Below are 24,579 nucleotides of genomic sequence, written 5' to 3'. Positions count from 1 at the left end.
CCAGAGCACCAATCTAATTATCTTCCGAAGCACTATGTATTTAGACATACTTATTTGTTTATTGTTTTCTCCTCTCTCCCATCAAATGTAGACTCTAGGAAGCCAGGGAATTTTATTTGTTTGATCCAATGCTGTCTTTCCAGCACATGGAATATTGTCAGATACCTAATGAAAACTGAATAAACATTTGTTGAATAAATGCTTTAATAAATAAAGAGATTCAGTGTACTAGCTTGAGCACCTGGAAATGGCTCCAATTGATTATTTGGCTGCTTGCCTCAAACCTGGACTCATCAATGGAAGGTGTCTGATGAAGTTAAAATACCAGAAATTAATTGGTACCCTTTTTTTTTCAGCCTTGTGGTGTGGATTGTGGGAGTTCCCTGGCCAGGGATTGAACCCGGGCCACGGCAGTGAAAGCACCAAGTCCTAACCACTGGACCACCAGGGAACTCCCAATAAATTGGTACCTTGTAGAAAGATAAATCCAAAGAATTTAGGGAGATTTGATATTTCGCAACTTTGTTCCTTAAGGGGATAATAGAAAACACTTCTAGACATTAAGAAATTCATTGGTGAGGGGAGTGCAGCATTCGTGAAAAAGACTGCAGTGGTTAGCATCTCTAGGAGGGGATGATACCACCATGTACATTGGTAACCTTGGTCGACTGAGGGCAAATTAGCAGCACTTAATAAGCCAAGGAAGGTGGTGTGGTTCTGTAATAATCACCAGGGTGAGATTGTTAATAATAAAGTTTGACACACAGAAGACTTTGGAAGTGGCTAACTGATCATGCGGGATTCTAGGACTGAAATTGATGATATCCTACTAAGGTCCTACTTAAAAAAATCTCTAGGTTTGGCAGTGTCCTGAGTGACTCACTACAATGGAAATTCACAGTCCCTCCCACACTTGCCTGACCTGAATCAGATCATAGACTAGGAGCTCCTTAAATGAAGGGAAAGATCTGTCTCATTGAGGAAGAACCCTGCAGCAGTCTCAAGTATATCTTCCTTCTAGTTGTTTTCTAGCATTTTATAAAGTGTGTATTACTGGTGATTAACTTTCTTATTTGATCCATAGGTAGCAGATCAAAGTTGTGACTGACTTGATAGAGAAGGACTGACTATCTCTCAGAGATAGCGATGGTGGCTGAATGATTGTGGGTATTCACTTTTGGGGAGAAGACGCACATGCTTTAATTTGGAATATAGATATTTTCTTTATGTCAGATATGGACATGCTATTGTTGCTATTGCTATTGTTGCAATTATATGTATAGGAAGAAGGTTGTGTTTGGGTGGAAAAGTCCAAAGATTGGGTTATTGATGGTAGTTACTTACTACTGATGCTCTGTCAGCAACCACTCCTATCACACTCCAGCCTGTGTTCTATATCAATCATCTTTGAGTCTCACTGCAACTCCTGTCTCTTGTTTATGAAATTTTTCCACTCTCTGAAGTCTGCAACATATAGTCAATACTACACAATTTAGTCCTTAATTATATACTGTCTTTTTTTTTAACATCTTTATTGGAGTATAATTGCTTTACAATGGTATGTTAGTTTCTGCTTTACAACAAAATGAATCAGTTATATATATATATACATATGTTCCCATATCTCTTCCCTCTTGCGTCTCCCTCCCTCCCACCCTCCCTGTCCCACCCCTCTAGGTGGTCACAAAGCACCAAGCTGATCTCCCTGTGCTCTGCGGCTGCTTCCCACTAGCTATCTACCTTACGTTTGGTAGTGTATATATGTCCATGCCACTGTCTCACTTTCTCCCAGCTTACCCTTCTCCCTCCCGATATCCTCAAGTCCATTCTCTAGTAGGTCTGTGTCTTTATTCCCATCTTACCCCTAGGTTCTTCATGACATTTTTTTTCTTAAATTCCATATATATGTGTTAGCATACGGTATTTGTCTTTCTCTTTCTGACTTACTTCATTCTGTATGACGGACTCTAGGTCTATCCACCTCACTACAAATAGCTCAATTTCATTACTTTTAATGGCTGAGTAATATTCCATTGTATGTATGTGCCACATCTTCTTTATCCATTCATCCGATGATGGACATTTAGGTTGTTTCCATCTCCGGGCTATTGTAAATAGAGCTACAATGAACATTTTGGTACATGACTCTTTTTGAATTATGGTTTTCTCAGGGTATATGCCCAGTAGTGGGATTGCTGGGTCATATGGTAGTTGTATTTGTAGTTTTTTAAGGAACCTCCATACTGTTCTCCACAGTGGCTATATCAATTTACATTCCCACCAACAGTGCAAGAGGGTTCCCTTTTCTCCACACCCTCTCCAGCATTTATTGCTCCTAGAATTTTTGATGATGGCCATTCTGACTGGTGTGAGATGATATCTCATTGTAGTTTTGATTTGCATTTCTCTAATGATTAGTGATGTTGAGCATTCTTTCATGTGTTTGTTGGCAGTCTGTATATCTTTTTGGAGAAATGTCTATTTAGGTCTTCTACCCATTTTTGGATTGGGTTGTTTGTTATTAAGCTGCATGAGCTGCTGGTAAATTTTGGAGATTAATCCTTTGTCAGTTGCTTCATTTGCAAATATTCTCTACCATTCTGAGGGTTGTCTTTTGGTCTTGTTTATGGTTTCCTTTGCAGTGCAAAAGCTTTGAAGTTTCATTAGGTCTCATTTGTTTATTTTTGTTTTTATTTCCATTTCTCTAGGAGGTGGGTCAAAAAGGATCTTGCTGTGATTTATGTCATAGAGTGTCCTGCCTATGTTTTCCTCTAAGGGTTTGATAGTTTCTGGCCTTACAATTAGGTCTTTAATCCATTTTGAGCTTATTTTTGTGTATGGTGTTAGGAAGTGATCTAATCTCTTACTTTTACATGCACCTGTCCAGTTTTCCCAGCACCACTTATTGAAGAGGCTGTCCTTTCTCCAGTGTACATTCCTGCCTCCTTTATGAAAGATAAGCTGACCATATGTGCGTGGGTTTATCTCTGGGCTTTCTATCCTGTTCCATTGATCTATCTTTCTGTTTTTGTGCCAGTACCATACTGTCTTGATTACTGTAGCTTTGTAGTATAGTCTGAAGTCAGGGAGTCTGATTCCTCCAGCTCCATTTTTCGTTCTCAAGATTGCTTTGGCTATTCAGGGTCTTTTGTGTTTCCATATAAATTGTGAAATTTTTTTGTTCTAGTTCTGTGAAAAATACCAGTGATAGTTTGATAGGAATTGCGTTGAATCTGTAGATTGCTTTGGGTAGTAGAGTCATTTTCACAATGTTGATTCTTCCAATCCAAGAACATGGTATATCTCTCCATCTATTTGTATCATCTTTAATTTCTTTCATCAGTGTCTTATAATTTTCTGCATACAGGTCTTTTGTCTCCTTAGGTAGGTTTATTCCTAGATATTTTATTCTTTGTGGTGCAGTGGTAAATGGGAGTGTTTTCTTGATTTCACTTTCAGATTTTTCATCATTAGTGTATAGGAATGCCAGAGATTTCTGTGCATTAATTTTGTATCCTGCTACTTTACCAAATTCATTAATTAGCTCTAGTAATTTTCTGGTAGCATCTTTAGGATTCACTATGTATAGTATCATGTCATCTGCAAACAGTGACAGCTTTACTTCTTCTATTCCAATTTGAATTCCTTTTATTTCCTTTTCTTCTCTGATTGCTGTGGCTAAAACTTCCAAAACTATGTTGAATAAGAGTGGTGAGAGTGGGCAACCTTGTCTTGTTCCTGATCTTAGTGGAAATGCTTTCAGTTTCTCACCATTGAGGACGATGTTGGCTGTGGGTTTGTCATATATGGCCTTTATTATGTTGAGGTAAGTTACCGCTATGCCTAATTTCTGCAGGGTTTTTATCATAATTGGGTGTTGAATTTTTTCGAAAGCTTTTTCTGCATCTATTGAGATGATCATATGGTTTTTCTCCTTCAATTTGTTAATATGGTGTATCACATTGATTGATTTGTGTATATTGAAGAATCCTTGCATTACTGGGATAAACCCCGCTTGTTCATGGTGTATGATCCGTTTAATGTGCTGTTGGATTCTGTTTGCTAGTATTTTGTTGAGGATTTTTGCATGTATGTTCATCAGTGATATTGGCCTGTAGTTTTCTTTCTTTGTGACATCCGTGTCTGGTTTTGGTATCAGGGTGATGGTGGCCTCGTAGAATGAGTTTGGGAGTGTTCCTCCCTCTGCTATATTTTGGAAGAGTTTGAGAAGGATAGGTGTTAGCTCTTCTCTAAATGTTTCATAGAATTCGCCTGTGAAGCCATCTGGTCCTGGGGTTTTGTTTGTTGGAAGATTTTTAATCACAGTTTCAATTTCAGTGCTTGTGATTGGTCTTTTCATATTTTCTATTTCTTCCTGATTCAGTCTTGGCAGGTTGTGCATTTCTAAGAATTTGTCCATTTCTTCCAGGTTGTCCATTTTATTGGCATAGAGTTGCTTGTAGTAATCTCTCATGAACTTTTGTATTTCTGCAGTGTCAGTTGTTACTTCTCCTTTTTCATTTCTAATTCTATTGATTTGAGTCTTCTCCCTTTTCTTCTTGATGAGTCTGGCTAATGGTTTATCAAGTTATCTTCTCAAAGAATCAGCTTTTAGTTTTATTGATCTTTGCTATTGTTTCTTTCATTTCTTTTTCATTTATTTCTGATCTGATTTTTATGATTTCTTTCCTTCTGCTAACTTTGGGGTTTTTTTGTTTTTCTTTCTCTAATTGCTTTAGGTGGAAGTTTAGGTTGTTTATTCGAGATGTTTCCTGTTTCTTAACGCAGGATTGTATTGCTATAAACTTCCCTCTTAGAAGTGCTTTAGCTGTATCCCGTAGATTTTGGGTCGTCGTTTCTCCATTCTCATTTGTTTCTAGGTATATTTTGATTTCCTCTTTGATCTCTTCAGTGATCACTTCGTTATTAAGTAGTGTATTGTTTAGCCTCCATGTGTTTGTATTTTTTACAGATCTTTTCCTGTAATTGATATGTAGTTTTATAGCGTTGTGGTTCGAAAGGATACTTGATACAATTTCAGTTTTCTTAAATTTACCAAGGCTTGATTTGTGACCCAAGATATGATCTATCCTGGAGAATGTTCCATGAGCACTAGAGAAAAATGTGTATTCTGTTGTTTTTGGATGGAATGTCATATAAATATCAATTAAGTCCATCTTGTTTAATGTATCATTTAAAGCTTGTGTTTCCTTATTTATTTTCATTTTGGATCATCTGTCCATTGGAGAAAGTGGGGTGTTAAAGTCCCCTACTATGAATGTGTTACTGTTGATTTCCCCTTTTATGGCTGTTAGTATTTGCCTTATGTATTGAGGTGCTCCTATGTTGGGTGCATAAATATTTACAATTGTTATGTCTTCTTGGATCGATCCCTTGATCATTATGTAGTGTCCTTCTTTGTCTCTTCTAATAGTCTTTATTTTAAAGTCTATTTTGTCTGATATGAGAATTGCTACTCCAGCTTTCTTTTGGTTTCCATTTGCATGAATTATCTTTTTCCATCCCCTCACTTTCAGTCTGTATGTGTCTCTAGGTCTGAAGTGGGTCTCTTGTAGACAGCAAATATATGGGTCTTGTTTTTGTATCCATTCAGCCAATCTGTGTCTTTTGGTGGGAGCATTTAGTCCATTTACATTTGAGGTAATTATCGATATGTATGTTCCTATTCCCATTTTCTTAATTGTTTTGGGTTCGTTATTGTAGGTCTTTTCCTTCTCTTGTGTTTCTTGCCTAGAGAAGTTCCTTTAGCAGTTGTTGTAGAGCTGGTTTGGTGGTGCTGAACTCTCTCAGCTTTTGCTTGTCTGTAAAGTTTTTAATTTCTCCATCAAATCTGAATGAGATCCTTGCTGGGTAAAGTAATCTTGGTTGTAGGTCTTTCTCCTTCATCACTTTAAATATGTCCTGCCGGTCCCTTCTGGCTTGCAGAGTTTCTGCTGAAAGATCAGCTGTTAACCTTATGGGGATTCGCTTGTGTGTTATTTGTTGTTTTTCCCTTGCTGCTTTTAATATGTTTTCTTTGTATTTAATTTTTGACAGTTTGATTAATATGTGTCTTGGCGTATTTCTCCTTGGATTTATCCTGTATGGGGCTCTCTGTGCTTCCTGGACTTAATTAACTATTTCCTTTCCCATATTAGGGAAGTTTTCAACTATAATCTCTTCAAATATTTTCTCAGTCCCTTTCTTTTTCTCTTCTTCTTCTGGAACCCCTATAATTCGAATGTTGGTGTATTTAATGTTGTCCCAGAGGTCTCTGAGACTGTCCTCAGTTCTTCTCATTCTTTTTTCTTTATTCTGCTCTGCATTAGGTATTTCTACTATTTTATCTTCCAGGTCATTTATCTGTTCTTCTGCCTCAGTTATTCTGCTCTTGATCCCATCTAGAGTATTTTTAATTTCATTTATTGTGTTGTTCATCATTGATTGTTTCCTCTTTAGTTCTTCTAGGTCCTTGTTAAATGTTTCTTGCATTTTGTCTATTTTAGTTCCAAAATTTTGGATCATCTTTACTATCATTATTCTGAATTCTTTTCAGGTAGACTGCCTATTTCCTCTTCATTTGTTAGGTCTGGTGGGTTTTTATCTTGCTCCTTCATCTGCTGTGTGTTTTTCTGTCTTCTAATTTTGCTTATCTTACTGTGTTTGGGGTCTCCTTTTTGCAGGCTGCAGGTTCGTAGTTTCCGTTGTGCTTGGTGTCTGTCCCCAGTGGCTAAGGTTGGTTCAGTGGGTTGTGTAGGCTTCCTGGTGGAGGGGACTAGTGCCTGTGTTCTGGTGGATGAGGTTGGATCTTGTCTTTGTGGTGGGCAGGTCCACGTGTGGTGGTGTGTTTTGGGGTGTCTGTGGACTTATTATGATTTTAGGCAGCCTCTCTGCTAATGGGTGGGGTTGTGTTCCTGTCTTGCCACTTGTTTGGCATAGGATGTTCAGCACTGTAGCTTGCTGGTCATTGAGTGAAGCTGGGTGCTGGTGTTGAGATGGAGATCTCTGGGAGATTTTCGCCATTTGGTATTATGTGGAGCTGGGAGGTCTCTTGTGGACCAGTGTCCTGAAGTTGGCTCTCCCACCTCAGAGGCACAGCACTGACTCATGGCTGCAGCACCAAGAGCCTTTCATCCACTCGGCTCAGAATAAAAGGGAGAAAAAGTAGAAAGAAAGAATTAGTAGAAGAAGGAAGGAAGGAAGGAAGGGAGAAAGAAAGGAGGGAAGGGGGAAGGAAGGAAGGAAGGAAAAAAAGAAAGAAGATAAAGTAAAATAAAGTAAGATAAAATATAATAAAGTTATTAAAATAAAAAAATAATTATTAAGAGTAAAAAACCCACAAAAACAAACAAAAAAAACGGACGGGTAGAGCCCTAGGACAAATGGTGGAAGCAAAGCTATACAGACAAAATCTCACACAGAAGCATACACATAGACACTCACAAAAAGAGGAAAAGGGGAAAAAATCATAAATCTTGCTCTCGAAGTCCACCTCCTCAATTTGGGATGATTGGTTGTCTATTCAGGTATTCCACAGGTGCAGGTACATCAAGTTGATTGTGGAGCTTTAATCCGCTGCTCCCGAGGCTGCCGGGAGAGATTTCCCTTTCTCTTCTTTGTTCGCACAGCTCCCGGGGCTCAGCTTTGGATTTGGCCCCGCCTCTGCGTGTAGGTCACCGGAGGGCGTCTGTTCTTCGCTCAGACAGGACGGGGTTAAAGGAGCCTCTGATTCAGGGGCTGTGGCTCACTCAGGCCTGGGAGAGGGAGGGGCACGGCGTGCGGGGCGGGCCTGCGGCGGCAGAGGCAGGCGTGACGTTGCACCAGCCTGAGGCGCGCTGTGCGTCCTCCCGGGGAAGTTGTCCCTGGATCCCGGGACCCTGGCAGTGGCGGGCTGCACAGGCTCCGAGAGAGGAGGTGTGGACAGTGACCTGTGCTCGCACACAGGCTTCTTGGTGGCGGCAGCAGCAGCCTTAGCGTCTCTTGCCCGTCTCTGGGGTCCGCGCTTTTAGCCGCGGCTCGCGCCTGTCTCTGGAGCTCCTTTAAGCAGCGTTCTTAATCCCCTCTCCTCGTGCAGCAGGTACGTGGGGGGTTTCTTGCCTTTTGGGAGGTCTGAGGTCTTCTGCCAGCGTTCAGTAGGTGTTCTGTACGAGTTGTTCCACGTGTAGATGTATCTCTGGTGTATCTGTGGGGAGGAAGGTGATCTCCGCATCTTACTCTTCCGCCATCTTCCCAGAAGTACTGTCTTTTTCTTAACGAATTTTATATATAAGTGCTTATACCCTGCTTGATATATTATTTTATTATTTTATTAAAAAATTTTTTTTGATGTATTATTTTAAAATGAGAATATCTTATATTCTCTTTTGTACCATGCTCAATAACCTCTGAACTGTTAATCTAATGGAAGTTCCATTTTCATAGGATATCTTTTTTTCTAATATTTCACACTCCTTTATAATTTAGACAAGCAAAGCCTCAACTGAGTCATAGCAACTCAGTCACAAAAGCTTAGTTATAACAAACCAAATAGATAAGTCTTGACACTCAAATTCTGAAAGTCTGGGAAAATTAAAATGCATCAGCCTTTCTGGAAAGAGATCAAAGTACCCATTCGTTATTTTATGAAAGTAACCAGCAGAGGGAGCAAAAGAGATGTTTAAGTGTCCTTGTTTCTGCTTGCGGACCTTCCAGGATGGTTGCTCTCTAGAGCTAGGCTATGTTTTTAATATATATTCCCCGTCATCCCAAGGCAGAAATTCTTCTTTATAATTACCATGCACCTGTGAAGTCAGTTCTGAGAGATTCTACCTACAGGATTTCTTTCTACAATCTTGAGTCCCGTGAAAACCTCTAAAGCTACTAGGTGAAAACTCAGGACTAAAATTTTAGGCCTTCAAAACCCTAGGTAGCTTAGGAACTACATCAAAGGGATTTTGAATGTGTAAAAAAAAAAGCTTTCGAGCTATCACTTAGGATAAATGATAATAAATTTTTTCTATTATCTGTGTTGTCTAAAACTTTTGAAGAGATTTTCACACATACTCTACATTGGAGATTTTACTGCATTCACAATAAAATTGTATTTTATATTTGATCAAGAAAATAAATAGAGAAGGTCCTTCTGAAAAGAATCTTTCAAATATATGTGTTTAAGTATATATGTATACACATACAGTACCTATACTATACATAATGTGTCTACATTCCCATTTAAAATGTCTATCAAAACATTATAGGCCAAAAGAGCTTCTCATTACCCTGAGCATTTTGGTTTACATAATTCTGTCAAGCATGATCATGAAGAAGGCCAAAGAGTTGTGTGTGGCTTACAACATCCCTTGCAAAATTTTAGGAATGTCATTTCTTGAATTCTTTGGATGAGCTCAATATGAGGGCTCCTTGGATGTATAAGATCTAGTTTCCCAAACTGTTCCTTGAATTTAATAAAGTTATATTAAAGTACAGCCACAGGGGAAGTGAAGAAGCAAAAAAGAAGAAAAATCTGTGATAATGCAGAGCTAATGTGAGTTTAATGCAAATCATTTTATTCATCTGCTGAAGGATATCAGAAAAAGGAAGCATTTCATTTTTAAAGAGAAGATAATGATAAATAATGTCTGTGTAGTTTCTTTTGTGTTGGGGATGTATAAACTCTTATATCAACAAGATATAACACGAACTTGGGACTTTCCAGATATCCTGGCATGCTGGACATCTTCATCATTTTAATAACTTTTTACTTTAGGTAGGATTATGTTAGATTTAGTTATTTGAGTTGATCTTCAAAAAACAAGTCGTACAGAGATTCCCCTGACTGAGACTAATGAGATTATTTTTATGAGGGAGCAGATTGGATAAGTGTGTGTGCGCGCACCCAAGTGTTTGTGTGACTGTTCAGCAACAGAAATAACTTTAATATTTGCTTCTTCAAGGAAGAAACAAACTTTCTTACTGCTGTGAAAGTCTTTTTTTTCCCTTGTTGTCTCTTTCTATCCTGTAGTGAATTAGTTTCTATTAGAATGTGGTCATTCCTTGTGCTGGAGGTATAAAATCACAGGGTAACCTGACCTCTATAGGGGATACCTTGTCTGTCTTCTGGCTGGGTAGCTGGGTTGTGCAACTCATGGAAAGAACAAAGTTAAGGCTTGAGAAGAACACTCCACAGAGAGTTTTGTAAGAACATCCAGAACAGAAACAAATAAACTAATGACGGCATTCTTTTCATGAAAGACACTAATAAAGCAAAGTTTGAAAACTCAAAGTCAAAAAGCATCTTTTACTTGAAAAGAATTTAAAGCCCTAGGGAGATTTAACTGATTGGTACTTCTTGGTTAATGTAGGTTAAAGAAGCTCATGGTTTTAAGTTTTTTGGTGGAGTTGGCACGGATAATATTTGAACTTGTTGAAGTGACGCAGAGATTGGGAGAAGGTACCAGAAAAAAGGTGGTCTGGTGTGGTTCAGTGAGTTGGCTTGGACTAGCAGTCCAGAGATGTCAGTTCTAGACCTAACTTTATCACTTAGTGATTGACCGTCCTTGGCCAGTTCAGCACATTTGTTTCCTTACCTGCTAAATCTCTTACCTCTTCTTACAGGATAACATGATCAGATGGAGGAACTTTGAAAATACCTATAAAAATATGAGCTATCTTTATAAAAATTACTTGTTGATATTAAAAATACTCAAGTAGATGAGCATTATGGCTTTTTAAAATGCATTTTTTTGTGTGTGTGTGTGGTACGCGGGCCTCTCACTGTTGGGGCCTCTCCCGTTGCGGAGCACAGGCTCCAGACGCGCAGGCTTAGCGGCCACGGCTCACGGGCCCAGCCGCTCCAAGGCATGTGGGATCTTCCCGGACCGGGGCACGAACCCGTGTCCCCTGCATCGGCAGGCGGACTCTCAACCACTGCGCCACCAGGGAAGCCCAAAAAATGCATTTTTATTATACTCTAGAATCTATAGTTTGAAAATAATAAAACTTGACTAGGACTATGCCAAAGTGCTCTGATCTTTGGGAATAAGATGGAAAAAATGCAATATTCATTAGAACCTTTATAGTGGTTAGGGAGATGACCTTAATAGGTTATCAAATTCATAACCTCGCACAATGGACCAAGTTTAAGCCAATTTGATTAAGCGAGATTTTCCATTGTTTACCAAGAAGACCACAGCCAGCCAGGACTCCATTCCAATACAAGCAGTTTCAATATTATGCAGTCCTTCCTTATGTAATTCTTGATTCTCAGGCCAGACTCACGTGGGGATAAAAATAGAATATTATGATTGTTGCCAGTTGGTATTTCTCTGGCACTGTTCCTATTCCCCATGTGAGAACTCTAGACCACACTTATACGTCTACTAAATAGTTGTATGACATTCTTCAGATGTATGTCATCTACCATCAGCAAATTTATCCTTTTAACCACCCAGTGGCATCCTCTGTTCTACTTTCTTTGTCTCTTACCCTGACTCCTTATTCTATGCTCACTGCCTTCTGGTATTAAAAACAGCAGCTTTATTGCCAATGCTGCCCTATGGGGATGATTCTAGAAGCAATAGCGTCTGTGCCCAGGCTGCCAGTGCCTGTCGCTGAGTGTCTTGCTGAATCTGTCACAGCAGCGGCCACCAGTGTCCCCTACTATGGGGGGTGAGACTGGCCCCGGTGCTGCTGGTGCTTGAGTGATGAAAGTCTGTCTCAGCTGTTCTTCTTTTCCCTTGTTTCTCAGTGCATGCTTCCACATTCTGGTACTTGGCCGTGAGCCTGCAAGCTCTGGGATGAGGGAAATAAGAGTGATTGACATTGAGGTGTCCCCCTAGTTATCCCTTCCCTTTGATTCTGGCGCATCATTCGTGAACCAAACATGTGTGCTCCGTTCCTTTTCTCTGTAAGTTTTAGCCGAGGAAGGGTTTTAATCTCCCATGTAATACTCCCTACTAGGCACCCCGTAGCACCCTGCTAGACACAGGTGAATATTGTTTAGGCTAAACTGATACACTTACTGTGCCCCAGATACCCCAATAAAATCTCTAGATCATGCCAACTTTGAGCCTTTTCCCTTAGTTTGATTCTTAGAGAAGACTCTCATGTTTATATTAGTACTTCATATGCTTATGGGCCATGGACAGCCCTCTCATCCATCATTGCTGCAAAAAATATCCATCTCAGTGTTTTTAAGTAAGGGTGTTGTTTTATAGACTTTTATTTATCTTTGTGGTTGTAGGCTTGAAGGCTTCTTCAACGTATTCACAAAGTAGGACGCCTTATTCTAAAATGTAACCTCTCCCTTCTACAAGGTTTCTTTGTTCGTCGAGCCTAAAAGACGAGATGAAGCATTATTTATGGGGTCCTAACATAACCCCTGCTCTCCGTATGCCTAGTGTTATTGGATTCACATGAAGCATGCATGCCTTTTAAATGATGCATAAGAATGAAGTGTTATAGCAGGCTCCTGGTTTACCCTGGCTTGTAGTTTCCCGAGAGATGCCAGAATTGGCCAAGGAACTCCTTTTTAAAAAGATGGAAAAAATTCCATGGAAGACAAACATAGATCACTTCAAAAGTCATTTTTCTCCCATTTCTCTTTGGCTCTTCAGTCCATAAATATCAAAGACCACTTTCAAAAGGTACACATACCATATTTATATTGGAATATAATAGCAGGGGTTCTGAGAACCATTCAGACATTTAACAAATGTCAGTTTGAAACAAATGATTTTATTCCTGGCTGGATAAAATCTCCAGTAGACATCAAATTTGGAGGCATCTCTTAAAGATGATATGTCAATTCATTAATATATGTCAGAAAGCAGATTGACATGTTTTGTCAATATATTTTGGTTTCCCTGATTTATCTTAGTATATTCTAAAGGGTCTTTCTTTCATAGAGATCCCATGAGGTATTCCTGGAAAGAAGGGTTCCATGGTCAGTTAGTTTGGGAAAGGCTTCAAACCATAGTCTCAGAGGTCCTGCAGCAAAAATAAATTTGCTTAACTCATTTAACCCATCTAGTCCCAAACTAATTTGAGCATAATAACCAAACTCTCTCTTTTTTTTTAAAAAAAAAAAAAGGAACATATTTAACACCTTGTGGAACACAATTTGGTAATTATTGCTCTGTTCTTTTTTTTTAAATAAAGATTTTTTTTTGATGTTGACCATTTTTAAAGTCTTCACTGAATTTATTACAATATTGCTTCTGTTTTATGTTTTGGTGTTTTGGCCTCAAGGCATGTGGGATCTTAGCTCCCAGAACAGGGATCAAACCTGCATCCCCTGTATTGCAAGGCAAAGTCTTAACCACTGGACTGCCAGGGAAGTCCCTATTGCTCTGTTTTTTGGTTTGTTTGTTTGTTTTGTTTTTTTCGCGGTACGTGGGCCTCTCACCGCTGTGGCCCCTCCCGTCGCGGAGCACGGGCTCCGGACGCGCAGGCTCAGCGGCCATGGCTCACGGGCCCAGCCGCTCTGCGGCATGTGGAATCCTCCCGGACCGGGGCACGAACCCACATCCCCTGCATCGGCAGGCGGACCCCCAAACACTGCGCCACCAGGGAAGCCCCCTATTGCTCTGTTTTAACCTCTCTGACTAACTCTTTGGACTGAATGGGTCATTTATTCCAATTTTCCCTTCCATACATGTTTCAGGTATTTCACTGGTTCTATTTAGTCAACAGGAGTCTTCACATGGCCTACACTTTTAACCTCATTCTACTCACATTTTCATATGTATTTTTCACACATCCTTCTCTGACAAAATAGAATTGGGTTTTCATCATAGGATAAGACAAATGTAGAAATAATTTAAACTTGTGTTTTGTAGGTGAGGCTTAGGCATTCTCTTAGGATCAGGATGGTGCTGAGCCTGGTTGTCTCTTCTCTGGTAAAATATAAAATATGCGGGCTTCCCTGGTGGTGCAGTGGTTGAGAGTCCGCCTGCCGATGCAGGGGACACGGGTTCGTGTCCCGGTCCGGGAAGGTCCCACATGCCGCGGAGCGGCTGGGCCCGTGAGCCATGGCCGCCGAGCCTGCGCGTCCGGAGCCTGTGCTCCGCAACAGGAGAGGCCACAACAGTGAGAGGCCCGCGTACAGCAAAAAAAAAAAAAAAAAAAAAAAAAAAAAATATATATATATATATATAATATGCAAGACAGGCCTCTCAGAGAAGCAATGAACTCAGGTTATCCAGGTGACTGGCCTCAGCTTAGGCCACAGTTGTAGCTGAGCTGGATTTAAGCCTGGTTTCCTGACTCTTAGTCCTTTAACTTTTCTGCTGAATTTGAGGCCTCATAGACCTCTGGTGGAGTAGTTGGATCTTATTGCAAATTCACCTCTGCTATTTTCACCAAGAACGAAAGTCCACAACTGTTGTCCTTGGTTTTGAAAAGCAAAGCTATAGAGCTGACAATGCATACCATGTAGTAAACAAGTTCTCCAAATATTAAATTCCACCCAAATATTTCTAAACAAAAAAGTGTGTGTTTTGCCTGTGTGTGTGTTGTCTCTGTGTATGTGTAGGTGGTGGTGGTGGTGATGGCGTGGGCAGGATAGGGGAACGCACACTCTAATTGACTTAACTAGACTAAGAATACATTTGTTCTGAGCTTCCAGGAACAAAATAAAATAAGTAAAACTGTCATCCTATTCGAATAATTGTTGAGTATTTTTTCTTAGTCAATTTCTTTTTTAGGGAGCTATTAAATAGGCTATGAAATAAGTTGGTGGTGAAAGATGAGCTGGTAGCAATTATTTCCCCATGTCCTCACTGACTTGGATAACGCTAACTTTTCTTGGTTGTATACAACCTAACTAAAAATGCAGATCCAGTGACTAATGTCCCGGGTGTGTCAAAATGGCAGGAAGGCAGTGTTTGCAACTCATCTCTCTACTTCACATTTCCCTCTCTTTCTAGATTAGTTTCCTCTCAACTCATCAATCTAAGTCCTTTCACAGACAGATACAGATTCTCTTGCAATTACCTGGAGGGATCTCCACTCAAGTATTTGTTGGAGGTCCGTTGGGTTGAGTAGAGATTTTAATGGGGAAATGAACACTGCAGAATTATGTACATCTGTGTACAAGTATTTATGGGAACAGTCACAGTGACTGAAATAATTGATGCAAAGAAAAGTAATTATGAAACAAATATGACACTGTTTGGATACAGCAGAAGATTCCATGACTTCCCTCTTAATTCTTCTCCATTATGGTTGTGTTTATCAAATCTCAAATAATCAGAAAAAAATTCTGAAATTGAAAAGTGGTTCCCAAGGACTGGCTATACATAGTTACCATTATTTTCAAGGCAAGGACTCTTATTAAAGAAAATAAGAGAATTATATTCTGGCCCATTTACCAAAACATGACATGATATTTGAGAATAAAAAGTATAAATAAGAATAAAAGTTACTTTCTAAGAATGTCTGTGTAAGAAATTGTAATTATTAATCACTATAGCATTGACATGAATTAGAAAAATAATAGTAAAACACATGAAGGGAATAGTATTCAATTCATTTACAAGGATAGCTTGGAGTTCTTATAGATTTATAGTATATCTCTTAGGATGAATCTAGCTGCCAAGAGCCTGGGAAGACTGGATTTTGGCATACAGACAATACTTCATGCAACTTTTGCTGGTTTTATCACCTCTTCTTCTTCCAGAACTCCGTAGAATACCCTTTTCGTGAAATCCCTTTTAGACTCTTCTTTCTTCGGCACCCTTTCCCTGAATTTCGCTGTTTCCACCACTCCCGACCACCACATGCCACACAATGATCGATTCTGTCGGTTCAACGTCTCTCAAATCTGTTTTGGGGACCAGAAGTGTTGCAACGACACCTTGTTAGTTCCCCTTCCTCCGTTCTTGATTTATTGAATCTGTTCTTGAAACAGCTACCAGAGTAAACGTGTCTATAACAATAAAATGCACTGACTGCTTACTCTATTCCAGGCACTTAACATACATCAGGCCTTTTGATTCTCATAGTAATATCATTACTCCATTTTGTTAGATAAGGAAAATTATGGCTGAGAGAAACCAAGTTGCCAATGGTCACACAACAGGAAGAGGCAGAGCCAGAGCTGAACCTTTAACGTCTGAAACCCCATTTGCGTCTCTAACTACTACACCACACTGCTTCTTCAAGCCAATCAGACGACATTACAATTTGTGTTCATTTTGATGTTTCTGTCACTCATGAAATTGTCAATTTGGGAAGGCAGCAATTTTCTCAGTAAGCTCTTTTTCCACTAAGTAGAACAGTAAAGGAAAACTATGTGACATGTTTTTTTATGGCTGTTTTCTGGTATTGACTGTTAATTAAGCCTATCCCAAAAACAAGCGTTTCAATGGTGCAGGGAGACAGCGCATGGATTGACGTGTAGGTCAGAGGTGTGTGAGTGGTAGAGAAGATTAGATCTTTAATGAACTGTGGTTGCTTAATTCAGTTGATTAAAGCACCATAGGAATGAAGTCACGTTTATGGATTCAGTGCCTGTGTGGGTCCGTTTATTTAGTCACGCTGCACCCTTGACCTCAGCCCACCTCCTTGCTAATGCATACTATTAGCTGAAAGCAAACTTCAATGTGAATGGAAAAGAGCAAATCCCTCCTCACACTTGGAAAAAATTACTCAACAAGCATGTCCTATTGACACTGGCAAGGAAGCCGGGCAAGTCATTAAATCTTTGTTTTCAGTTCTTCTGAAAAATTCATTATTTGACAAAATGCCATGAATCATATACAAATTTGAATCCCCTTTATAAAATTGCTTTAACTGCATTTTAACAAATGAAACATTAAGAGATAGATTTAGGTGAAAATAGAGTAGAAACTATACTGATAACCTCAGTTTTACAAAGAAAAATTTATTAACGTATCTAGATAGGAATGGTTAATAGCTATTTGAGCCTTTTTACTTGAGGTGTTCACATCTTCCTGGTTCTTAAATCCTTTTCATCAGAGGCGAATGATGGTAACCTGTGATACTAGGTTTTCATATTCTTGAAGTAGAGCTGTCATAATTGGAGAAAAATAAAGGAAACTCAGGTTAATATTTTTTCAGACTGTTTTCTTCCTTTCCAACCAAAATAATAAATAGTCCACATAAACGAGCCGCCACCATCTTTGAGGTGCCGTAACTGAAAGCCGGTTTAATTGCTGTTTGCCACCTGTTGCTTTTTGTTTGTCATTCTGTCCACCTATCATGGAAGAAGTATTGTTCTCTTTGTAATATTATCTAATATAGGAGAATGAGTGTATTTATTTGTTTAATACATATTTATTGAATTTCTACAAAATAAATACATACTTATAGGGCACTAGTCCCTGGAGATAGAATTGTGAGCAAAAGAGGGTATGGTCCTCTCCTCGTGGATGCTTAGAATGTAATGGGATGATAGACATTGGTGAAATCTTAACTTATTAAACAAATATTTATTGAGTACATCTATGTGCCAGGTAATTTTGCAGGCACTGAGGATGTAGAGATAAAAAAGACCTATGAAAAAAATTCCTTGCCTCATTGAGCTCATGTTCTTATGAGAAGCAAGAGTCTATAAACAATTGAAAAACAGTAAAAAAAAAAAGAAAAGATAGATGATAATGAGAAAATGGGGAAAAACAAAGCAGGAGGGTGATATGGAAAGTGGTGGGATATATGGGTGCAGTTTTAAATGAAGGGGTTGCTAAGCTTCCACAGAAAATATGACATTTGAGCAAAGAACAGAAAGAAGTGAGGGCAAGAGTCATATCTCTCAGCAAAGAGAGAGGAACGGGGTAAAGTCTTGAGACAGGAGGATGCCTGGTATATTCTCAGAACAGCAGGAAGGCCGGAAAGGCCAAGGAAGAGAGAGCAAGGTGGCAACTAATATGAAATGAAGTCATGAACGTAACAGGAGGCCAAGGCAGGTAGGGAGGGATATGGGGAGCCATTGAAGGTTTTAGGATCTCATTTAGGTTTTAATAAGATCACTCTGGCTCCTGAGCTGAGAATAGACAGCAGAGGGTAAGAGAGAAGCAGGGAGGAAAGTCTCTGATCCAGACCAGACGTGATGGTGGGTAGATTGGACCAGAATGGCAGTGGTGGGGGAGGTGAGAACTGGTTGGTTTCTATATATATTCTATTATTCCCAATAAGTGGTAGAGTATCACTGACTATATTTTGGGCTGAAAACATTAGGTTCATATACCATACCAAAATATTTTCTAACATATTTTTTATTGTGTTTGAATGTTAGGACAAAAGAACCCATAAATTACCAGCGGATAGTTCACATTATATTATCTTTTCATTGAAAAACCATCCATTGGGTTCTCATTCAACTTAGACTAAATTCCAAACCATACAATGACTTAGAAGGCCAACCTGATCTCCCGTGCTGTCCAGTATGGTAGCTACTAGCCATAGGTGGCTCCTGAGGACTTCGAATAAGGCTAGTCCAAAATGAGACATGTCGCTTATAGAAAATCTACAGAAGATTTAAAATCTTGGTAAGAAAATAAGAATATAAAATATGTTAATAATTTTTCAAATAGTGGTTACAGACTGAAAGGATAATATCTTGGAATTAGAGTGGAAATACAGTATTAATATATACTTATATTTTTAATACATCTTTATTGGAGTATAATTGCTTCACAATACTGTGTTAGCTTCTGTTGTACAACAAAGTGAATCAGCCATATACATACATATCCCCTCATATCCCCTCCCTCTAGAGCCTCCCTCCCACCCTCCCTATCCCACTGCTCTAGGTCGTCACAAAGCAGTGAGCTGGTCTCCCTGTGCTATGCTGCTGCTTCCCACTAGCTATTTTACATTTGGTAGTGCATATATGTCGATGCTACTCTCACTTTACCGCAGCTTCCCCCTCCCACCCCATGTCCTCAAGTCCATTCTCTGTGTCTACGTCTTTATTCTTGCCCTGCCACTAGGTTCATCAGTACCTTTTTTTTTTTTTTTTTAGATTCCATATTTTAGCATACAGTATTTGTTTTTCTCTTTTGGACTTACTTCACTCTGTATGACAGACTCTAGGTCCATCCACCTCACTGCAAATAACTCAATTTTGTTTCTTTTTATGGCTGCGTAATAGTCCATGCTATATATGTGCCACATCTTCTTTATCCATTCATCTGTTGATGGACATTTAGGTTGCTTCCAGGTCCTGGCTATTGTAAATAGTGCTTCAATGAACACTGTGGTACATGTCTCTTTTTGTATTATGGTTTTCTCTGGGTATATGCCCAGTAGTGGGATTGCTGGGTCATATGATAGTTCTATTTTTAGTTTTTTAAGGAACCTCCATACTGTTCTCCATAGTGGTGGTATCAATTTACATTTCCACCAACAGTGCAAGAGGGTTCCCTTTTCACCACACCCTCTCCAGCATTTATTGTTTCTAGATTTTTTGATAATGGCCATTCTGACCAGTGTGAGGTGATACCTCATTGTAGTTTTGATTTGCATTTCTCTAATAATTAGTGATGCTGACCATCTTTTCATGTGCCTCTTGGCCATCTGTATGTCTTCTTTGGTGAAATGTCTGTTTAGGTCTTCTGCCCATTTTTTAATTGGGATGTTTGTTTTTTTGATACTGAGCTGCATGAGCTGTTTGTAAATTTTGGAGATTAATCCTTTGTCCGTTGTTTCATTTGCAAATATTTTCTCCCATTCTGAGGGTTGTCTTTTTGTCTTGTTTACAGTTTCCTTTGCTGTGCAAAAGCTTTTAAGTTTAATTAGCTCCCATTTGTTTTTTTTTGTTTGTTTGTTTTTATTTTCATTACTCTAGGAGGTGGGTCAAAAAAGATCTTGCTGTGATTTATGTCAAAGAGTGTTCGTCCTATGTTTTCCTCTAAGAGTTTTATAGTTTCTGGTCTTACATTTAGGTCTTTAATCCATTTGGAGTTTATTTTTGTGTATGCTGTTAAGTAGCATTCTAATTTCACTCTTTTACATGTAGCTGTCCAGTTTTCCCAGCACCACTTATTGAAGAGGCTGTCTTCTCTCCATTGTATGTTCTTGCCTCCTTTGTAATAAATTAGGTGACTATATGTGTGTGGGTTTATCTCTGGGCTTTCTATCCTGTACCACTATATTTCTCTTTTAGTGCCAGTACCATACTGTCTTGATTATTGTAGCTTTGTAGTGTAGTTTGAAGTCAGGGAACCTGATTCCTCCAGCTCTGTATTTCTTTCTATTAATTTCACTTGTTTCTCTTTACTTTTTAAAAACATGACTGCTAAGATTTAAAATTACAAATATAGCTGGAATTTTTGACTCCCATTATATTTCTGTTAGACAGTAGTGTTTCACATTCTCTCTATCTGACTTTATCTCAAACTGTTCTCCATGTTCACTATGTTCCAGTCACATTGGGTTTCCTTGAGATGCTTGAACTTCTCAGGTTCATTCCTGCCTCAGGGTCTTTATATATTTTATTCCCCTTTCCTGAAGAGTTATTCCCTTAGAACTTCCCTTATCTCTCTCTATTCTTTATGTCTGGGCTCAAAAGTTACTTCTAAGATAAGCCTGTGCTGACTATACGAGCTAAAGATCTGTTCACTCGTAATCTCATCTCCTTTTAAATGTATTTATATCATTTATTCCTGGATGAAAATTATTTACTTACTTATGGCCAGTCACCCTCTAGAATGTGTGATATATGGAAGCTGAGATCCTAATTACTTTTTGTTGACCTGTACACCTCCAGAATAGTGTTTGGCATGTATTAGGTACTTGTTAAATGAAGAATAATCAAGATCTATGCTTAAGAGGACTTACTGCTATAAGTTAATATACAAATAGATAGATTTGACCTTGTCTGGGAAAAATCAGGAAGTCTTCCTAAGAAGCAAACATTGAGCTAAGAGTGGAGAATGAGTAAACATTAACCAGGGGATAAAGTGAGGGAAGACCAGTCTGGGTAGAAGGAAGAGAATGAAGAAAAAACTCACTAATCGGTAAGTGAGCTGATGAAAAGTAAAGGATAAAGATTGCAAGCAACAGAAATTTCTGTCTAAATAGATAAAAAGGAATTTTGTTGTAAGGAAATTGGGTAGCTCATGAAGGCAATGGGACATGGGAACACCAAGCTTAGAAAACGGACAGGCACCAAGGGAGGCTAGTAGCATTCAACATCATTCCACAGCAATGGTCAGGGTACCACCACGTGTGCTCTTGCATTGAAGAGCCACTGCCCTGAGTCGACTCTGTTATTCCTGTATACTTGCTGCTCTGTGGATGTACATTCAACTCTGCCAAACTCGTAATGAGTAAGCTATGACTTTTTCTGAGGTTTTAGGTCATGACTTCCATATTCCACGTCCTAGCTGGAAGTACTTGAATGGTTGAGGCTATGTTCTGATTATCTGGAATCTGAAAGAAGTCTCTCTGACTTCCCTATTGTGGGCTGAGGCCTTGATCCCCATTTGTTTTGGGATTGACGCCAGATAGAAAGGGTGTTACTTGGTGGGCTTCCAAAATGACAAATATTCAGCACAGTCCACTGCCTTGGTTTCCCCAATCATCATGTACATTTTTCGCTTATAACCTCTTTCACTCCATCCAAAGTTTTTTTGCCAGCTAAATAAAATTTGGGTTATATGGTCCTATACAGCTCATGGTTAAGTATTTAGTCTTGACTGGGCCAGTTAAAATGCATGAGCATTTTCTTAAAAGGAGAATAATATTTGTTGAGTAGTTCACAAAATTGATTGTGAACTAGACTTGGAAAATGGCGGGAACCAATAGACACAAAGCCAGCCAAGGATGTGGCCATAGGAGTGGCTGTGTCTGATGCCAGTACTGGTGCCATTACCAATAACCACTTACTGAAGCCTCTGGACCCTGCTCCTCAGAGAAACTCACCATCAAGGCACAGGATTTTGAATTCAGCATCAGGCACTCCAAATAATGCAGACTGTGTCAAGGCTGAGAGTCACTTACAGCAGAGTAACGGACTGAGTGTCTGATTTGTCAAGCCTAGGAGTTGAAAAAGGGACTATTTTACCTTCTGTAGCTTCTTTAGTTGGTTTGAGATTCCCTCAGATAGGATACCTAAATGATCCTTCCAGATGTCAATCCAAATCCTAAATGATCCATCCAAATGTCAATCCAAAATGACAAATGTCTACTGCAACATATTTTTCCTTGCATCAATGTTTAAATAGTCTAAAAAAGTTTGTTATTGTCTTTTTTTAATATTTAATGCCACTTTCTTGAAAATAAAATATTTCTGAATCTATGAATTGAATGTTATTTTTTGTATTTAAATAGTATTTGCACTGACATTCACCTAGTTATTTATTTTCTCAGTAGTGAACATTTTCCAAAATAAGCATTCAAACTGTTTATACGAAAAGATTTCTTTCAATATTTTGAGACAAAATTCCTTTTAGGATATGCTGTGATCACTTCCTCCCCAACGTTAGGCTAGAGATTTTAAGTTCAAATGCTCTTTTCTAAAGCAAACAGCTACCAGTAAATGATTTTAATACTTAATAAATTACATCGATGATAGTTTATTTTAAGTGAGAGTAGGTGGCTTATTAAATTCTGGTGTGGCGTATAGATGTTCAAATATAACATAGGGTTGTAATTTAGCTCACAGTCTTGGAAAATTAAGCAAGATAGTAATGATCTGATTTTTAAATAAAGCATCTTTTACTGCACCTGATACATTTCTTATAGAAAATGGTGGTGAACAAGTATACTAAAACTCATTGTTGAATGGTTTTACTGGGATATCTTATGCGTTGGTTCATTGTGAGAATTAAATTGATATTTAATGTGAAGATATATTTAAAAGTCCCAAGTTTTATTTGTCCATTTGTGTTGTACTATAGTACCATACAGTCATCAGATGGATTTTAAAATGTTTTCATTCACTTTCTTATTATAAATGTAGTATATATTCAGTGTAGAAATTTAAAAATATAGAAAAGCAAATGAGGCATATTAAGAAATCAGTCATGACTCTACTTTCCAAAAACAGCCACTATTGACATTTTGATGTATTGCTTTTTTTTTTCTGTGTTTACCTCTATGTACGTGCATGTATACATGCATGTGTTTGTGTACTATTATGTACACTACTTAACAACCTGCTTTTTTATTCACAGGATATGTATAGTGATATGATTGTGAAGCAAGAAAAGGGCCTGGGACTATGGACATATTCAAAAGATACATCTTAAATGCTGAATTTTTAAGTTTTAGAAGCTAATTTTTGTTTGGCCTTACCTGCGTAAGAGTATACAAGTGAAATTCTTCACAGGGCCTTCCTGGCAAGACCCATCCTGGGTCATTCAGAGGCTGTGCTCCTCAGTTACAGCTTTTTTGTTTCCTGGAAATCCTCAGATCCTCCTCTGTGATACCAAAATATCTGCTTTTTGCAACACCACACCTCACCATTGCCAACACAATCTGTTGTAATGAACTTGCATTTTTTTCTTGTGTTTTCAGGGTTCTTAATCTCACTCACTTTTTCCTGAATCAAAGATGTTTGATTTTGGCTTCAAGTTAATTTTCCATTTGTCTTATCTTAATGATTTCTGAGTATATTCAGTGATGATGCACTGGATTGTTCTATGTCATTCTTATTTATTATTTTTTAACATCTTTATTGGAGTATAATTGCTTTACAATGGTGTGTTAGTTTCTGCTTTATAACAAAGTTAATCAGTTATACATATGTTCCCATATCTCCTCCCTCTTGCGTCTCCCTCCCTCCCACCCTCCCTATCCCACCCCTCTAGGTGGTCACAAAGCACCGAGCTGATCTCCCTGTGCTATGTGGCTGCTTCCCACTAGCTATCTTTTTTTATGTTTGGTATTTCATTCTTGATCACACTTTAGAAGGACAGATCATTTAACTGTTCTGGGCCTCAAGTTCCTTATGATTAAAATGATGATTCTGGTCTTTTCTGGAGCTAACGTGGAATGTCTGTATGTCCATAAAAGCAGTATGGAAGAATAGAAAGAGCATGGGCTTTGCATCAAAGAAAGCTGAGTGCAAATCTTGGAGCTCTGTGACTTTGACTTTGCCACTTACTGTTTTCAGACGTGCATTTTCTTTTTCATTTATTTTTCTTTTTCTCCTCTGAGCCAAAATTTTTAGTTCAGTTCTTGTTTTCTTCAGTTATGTGTTTTCTCTTTGGTGCTCCTTTATATTTTTTATGTCTTTGTTGAAATTCTCAATTTGTTTATACATTTTTCTCCTGACCTTGTTGAACATCATTATGACCATTATGTTGAACACTTTATCAGGTAAATCATTTATTTCCATTTCATTAAGATCTGTTTTGGGGTTTTATCTTCTTCTTTTGTTTGGAACATATTCTTCTGTTTCTTCTTCTTCTTTTTTTTTTTTTTTTAACTCTCTTTGTTGGGCTCTGTGTCTTAGATAAAACAACCACCTCTCCCAGTCTTGATGGAAAGGTCTTGTGTAGAAGAAGAACCTTATCTTTCAGCCTCACCTTAGTTTTTGGTTGTCTCTCAAACCTTTGTGATTGTCTAAGCAACCTTCTTTGTTCTTGTTGGTTCCCAGTAGTTGAGGGTGTGCCTAAGACTGTCATTATC

At 38.6% G+C, this 24,579-nt stretch overlaps 1 non-coding gene across 1 annotated transcript; it reads right to left on the bottom strand.

Annotated features, from left to right (window-relative positions):
* Nucleotides 1-379: 379 nt before the first annotated feature.
* Nucleotides 380-451, bottom strand: TRNAE-UUC (transfer RNA glutamic acid (anticodon UUC)). Its single transcript has one exon. It is a non-coding gene; the product is annotated as a tRNA-Glu (tRNA).
* Between the last annotated feature and the right edge of the window lie 24,128 nt (nt 452-24,579).

Source organism: Lagenorhynchus albirostris, chromosome 12, assembly GCF_949774975.1.
Source record: "Lagenorhynchus albirostris chromosome 12, mLagAlb1.1, whole genome shotgun sequence".
In the NCBI taxonomy this organism is placed as follows: Eukaryota; Metazoa; Chordata; class Mammalia; order Artiodactyla; family Delphinidae; genus Lagenorhynchus; species Lagenorhynchus albirostris.
This window is presented reverse-complemented; position numbering and strand designations above follow the sequence as displayed.